Below are 6,000 nucleotides of genomic sequence, written 5' to 3' on the forward strand. Positions count from 1 at the left end.
AGGGTTGGAGCAGAAAAGTTGTTTCTTAGCTAAAAATTTTAGGTTAGAGCAGAAAAGCTGTTTCTGGGCTAAAACCTAAAGGTTCGATGCATTTCCCTTCCCGTCTTTTCTCGCTATGCAGAACCGACTCAATTTTTCATTCAGTCTCTCCCTGCCTCCCTCATCCTTCCACAACTTCATCGACTGCAAATCTTCAAAATCAAACCACAGAGCAAGAAAGAGATTAAAAATTTAAGAATTGGGAGCCAGTTGCATATGTGATTGGCTCAAAGGTAAAAGATGGGGGTTGGATCTGGTTTGGATTTTCTAGGATTTTGGTTCGAATTTTGGGGTTGGATCTGGTTTTGAAAATGGAACGATTGCAGATTTTTCTGCTATTTTGTTTCAATTTTTTCGGATCTGGGCTTGAAAATGGTTGTGGTTGCAGAGGCTCCATGGAGGGATTATGGAGCCTTCTCTCATGGCTTCGCAAGTACAATCAGAAGAAGATGATTTGTAGAAAGTGCTATACCGTCTGCATCCAAAGGCACTAAACTACAGGAAGAAGAAGTGTGGGACGAGGCGAGCAGGTTTTCTGGGATGCTAGCTAAGAATCTCTAGGGACATCCTCACGGTTGGACAACGGAAATAAATTGAAATTTGAATAACAATTAGAATTTATAAATTGACATGCAACAATAATATAGAAATTTAATTTCCAAGTGGAAAAATAATTGAACTTTGAGACCTTCAATTCTCAAGTTTAAATTTCGTGCAAATAGGTGTCATTTCTTAATTTATATGATTGAGAGTTTAAAAATACAAATTTTGTATTCAATTCTATTGTTCTTTTAGGTTAATCAAACAAGAAAATTCACAAATTCTAGAAAATAAAATTCAATCATTTTCAAATTTCTTAGTAATCTTAAATTTTTTTCATCCATACATAGTATTAATCTAGGCGTGTCACGCTTAATCTTATTAATTTTAGTCTTGCTTAATCTCGTTAATGTTAGTTCTGCATGATAACAAATGTTGGACTACAGTAACAATTAGTCAAGTTTAACCTAACGAAACTTAGAGAAGCCAAACAAACGGCCTCTCCCGTTATTGAAAAACGACTAGTTACAAAGAATTCAATTTGAACCTTCCAATCTTTTGTAAAGAAATATAAAAAAGAAAAGAAGCCTTTGTCTAAGAAACAAAAAAAGTCTTTGGTTGTGATGATGGTAAAGAACATAGAGGTTGAAATAAAATGAGAGAGAAAATAAATTAACTTAATCAAAGAATGGATAAACAACAAATGTAACATATTATTCTGGATTTTATGGGTGTGTTGGTTTGGACTCACTATCTTTCACTAGACTAGACTGGACTAAGTTTTAGTCCAGTCTTGTGTTTGTTCCTTACCCGGACTAAGTTTAGTGGGATTAGCAAGGACTCGCCTCGATTAAGTCCCTCGCTAACAGGTATCAGCGAGACCCCCAAATTCGGAGAGGATTGCTAAGCCGCCCTCTAATCTTGTCATCTATCTTCTCCTTCGTACTTTTGCACATCAACCACAGCAGCTGCAGCTTACTCCCTCGTCGCCTTCGCACCTTCACCCTTTCCTTTCTCCTTCCTTGTCGCACCACATCGTAACCGTCCTACATATAAACAATTGATGACGAACCTATATCGCTGGCGATGGTTTTTATTTGGTGCTTTCTGTTGTGTCGTGAAATCGAAGTCCCAGCAACAGAAGGAAAAGAAGACGAACAAGTTTGTGTTGGATTTGGGTGCCCTACTTTCTAATTTCTAAATTCGTTTGAATTTTATGGTCCTTCATGTCGATCTCTGTTGAATTGTAGTTGGGTAAAGATGCTTGGCGGACTCAGAGGTGTTTGAACTCTAAATACCTTTTCTACATAATATTGATTTCTAAATACCTTTTCGGAATATCTTCTGTTTCCTTTTTTTCGTGTTGAATTTCAGTGAATTTCCTTCATATTTGGAAAATTTCCTTTAGATTTGGGAAATTTCCACCTTGTCATTCGTTTCTTTGATCTTTGAAGAGTTTTTTTTTATTGATATGATGCTGGTATGAATCTTTGGAGCATAAAAGTTTGTGTGAATTTATTGATTTTGATGTTGAAATAAATCTTTGAAGGATTTTTTCTGATAACTTACTTATGTTGGTTTTTTGGTAAGAGCAAAATTGTAATTCTGATATGGTCGATACATACTTATGCTGGCATTCAATTAACATAATCACTAACCTTCATGCACACGCTCATGCACGTGCATAAGATATTTTTTGAATCACGACATGCTATGCGCGACGTAAACGATTTAAATGTATTTATACGCTTAAATTGACAAAGGGAAAGTCAAATATTTGAAGTAAATGAATAATTTTAGATCATGTTAGAAGAAAACCCTCATAAACCAATTAAAACAGCTGAATTCACATAATAAAATCAGTCTTTATAAAATTTACATTAAGAATAGAGAAAATAATATTTAATAAACAATTGATTGAATCACATTATTGCTAACCCATTATGAGGTTAAGCCCACCGCTTCTCCATTAGTGTAGATAATCTCGTTTGTTAAAAAAAATAAAAAATCATTTGATAACTAATTTAATCACATTATTATCCGCGTGCGAAAGACCTTTTTTATAACAAGCATTACACGCCTCTTAAGATGTTTTGAACTTGTTTAAAAATAGAGAAAATAATATTTAATAAACAACTGATTGAATAACATTATTGATAGCCTATTGTGAGGCTAAGCCCACCCTCCTCCCCCTTAGTGTAGATAATATCGTTTGTTATATAAAAAAAGCAATCATTTGACAACTAATTTAATGTAATTTAATCACATTATTATCCGCGTGTGAAAAACTTTTTTTTATAATCAACATTACACGCCTCTTAAGAAGTTTTGAATGTGTTTAAAAATATAGAAAATAATATTTAATAAACATTTGACTCAATCACATTATTGCTAGCCCATTGTGAGGCTAAGCCTACCCCTTCCCCTTAGTGTAGATAATATCGTTTGTTAAAAAAAATAATCATTTGATAACTAATTTAATCACATTATTATCCGTGTGCGAAATACTTTTTTTATAATTGGTATTACACGCCTCTTAAGATGTTTTGAACGTGTTTAAAATATAGAAAATAATATTTAGTCAACAACTGATTGAATCACATTATTACTAGTTCATTGTGAGGCTAAGTCTACCCCATCCTCCTTAGTGTAGATAATATCGTTTGTTAAAAAAAAAAAAAAACTCCTTTGACAACTAATTTAATTACATTATTATTTGTGTGCGAATGACCTTTTTTATAACCGGCATTACACACCTCTTACAATGTTTTGAACGTGTTTAAAAATAGAGAAATTGAATCACATTATTGCTTGCCAAATGTGAGGTACTAATTAAAAAAAAATTAATTATTAAAAAATATATTGTTAAAATGACGAAAATATCCCTGCCTTATTGATCCATTATTTTGGGATGTCTTCGAAGTTTTTTTGTTTTGGGGGCATTTTTGTCCAAATATGGTGACACCAAAATCACTATTCATGTTAAAATAGAGAAAGTGAATCACATTATTGTTAGCTACTTTGAGGTATTAATTAAAAAAAAACAACACAAAAAAACTAATTAAAATGACGAAGACATTTTTTGAATCACGATATGCTACGCGCAACTTACACGTTTTAAATGTATTTATATGTGTAAATTGACAAAGGGAACGTTAAATATTTGAAGCAGACGAATAATCTTAGATCATGTTAGAAGAAACCCCTCATAAACCAATTAAAGCAGCTGAATTCACATAATAAAATTGGTCTCGATAGAATTTACATTAAGAATAGAGAAAATAATATTGAATAAACAATTGATTGAAACACATTATTGCTAGCCCAATGTGAAACTAAGCCCACCCCTCCCTCTTAGTGTAGATAATATCAAGTGTTAAAAAAAAAAAAAACAAACATTTGATAACTAATTTAATCACATCATTATCCACATGTGAAAGACCTTTTTTATAACCGGCATTACACGCCTATTAAGATGTTTTGAACGTGTTTAAAAATAGAGAAAATAATATTTAATAAATAACTGATTCAGTCACATTATTGCTAGATCATTGTGAGGCTATGCCCACCCTCTCCCCCTTAGTGTAGATAATATGGTTTGTTAAAAAAAAAAAAATCATTTCACAATTAATTTAATCACATTATTATCCGCGTGCGAAAGACTTTTTTTATAATCTGCATCACATGCCTCTTAAGATGTTTTGAACGTGTTTAAAATAGAGAAAATAATATTTTATAAACAATTGATTGAATCACATTATTGCTAGCCCATTGTGAGGCTAAGCCCACCCCTCCCTCTTAATGTAGATAATATCGTTTGTAATAAAAAAATAAAAAAAACAATCATTTGACAACTAATTTAATCACATTATTATCAGCATGTGAATGACATTTTTTTATAACCGGCATTACACGTCTCTTAAGATGTTTTGAACGTGTTTAAAAATAGAAAAAATGAATCACATTATTGCTAGTCTATTATGAGGTACTAATTAAAAAAAACCACAAAAAAATTAATTATTAAAAAAATATTGTTAAACTGATGAAAATGCCCCTGCCTTATTTGATTCATTATTTTGGGATGTCTTTGAAATTTTTTTTTCTTCAGGGCATTTTTGTCCAAAAGTTTTTGTTGAAGCTTGGTGACACCAAAATCACTATTCACCTTTTCCATTGGCTTTATATATAGACTAGCCTTCATGCACATGCTCACACGCGTGCATAAGGCATTTTTTGAATCATAGCATGCTACACACGACCTACACGTTTTAAATGTATTTATATGCGTAAATTGACAAAACGGAAAGTCAAATATTTGAAGTAAATAAATAATTTTAGATCACTCTAGAAGAAACCCGTCAAACCAATTAAACCAGCTGAATTCACATAATAAAATCGGTCTCTGTAGAATTTACATTAAGAATTGAGAAAATAATATTTAATAAACAATTGATTGAATCACATTATTGCTAGCCCATTGTGAGACTAAACTCACTCCCTCCCCCTTAGTGTAGATAATATCGTTTGTCAAAAAAAAAAAAAAAAAATCATTTGACAACTAATTTAATCACATTATTATCTGCATGCGAAAGACCTTTTTTATAACCGGCATTACACACCTCTTAAGATGTTTTGAACGTGTTTAAAAATAGAGAAAATAATATTTAATACATAACTGATTGAATCACATTATTGTTAGCTCATTGTGAGGCTAGGCACATCCCTTTTCCTTTAGTGTAGATAATATCATTTGTTAAAAATAAAAAAATAATCATTTGACAACTAATTTAATCACTATTATCTGCGTGCGAAAAACCTTTTTTATACCCGTCATTACACGCCTCTTAAGAACATGCACCATATTCTTAGCATTGTACGTATTCCCTCATTTAAAAATATTAAAAAAAAAGAAAAAAAAAACCCAAACTTACTATCCTCATCCTTATTGTAGATAATATCGTTTGTTTAAAAAAAAAAAAAAAAATCATTTGACAACTTATTTAATCACGTATTATCTGCAAAAGACCTTTTTTTTTTTTTTTATAACTGCCATTACACACCTCTTAAGATATTTTGAACGTGTTTAAAAATAGAGAAATTGAATCACATTATTGCTAACCCATTGTGAGACACTAATTTTTTTTTTTTTTTTTTTTAAAGCGCAAAAAAATTAATTATTAAAAAACTATTGTTCGAATGACGAAAATGCCCTGCCTTATTTGATGCATTATTTTGGAATGCCTTTGAAATTTTTTGTCTTGGAGCACTTTTGTCCAAATTTTTTGTTGAAGCTTGGTGACACAAAAATCACTATTAACTTTTCCATTCTCTTTGTATATGGATATTACTAGAAAATGTGCCCACGCGTTTCTGCGGACACTGAATGTAATATTTAGAATAAGCATGACTAATTTCCACACA

The sequence above is a fragment of the Pyrus communis genome, chromosome 17, assembly GCF_041283825.1.
Source record: "Pyrus communis isolate YQ-2024b chromosome 17, ASM4128382v1, whole genome shotgun sequence".
Classification (NCBI taxonomy): domain Eukaryota; kingdom Viridiplantae; phylum Streptophyta; class Magnoliopsida; order Rosales; family Rosaceae; genus Pyrus; species Pyrus communis.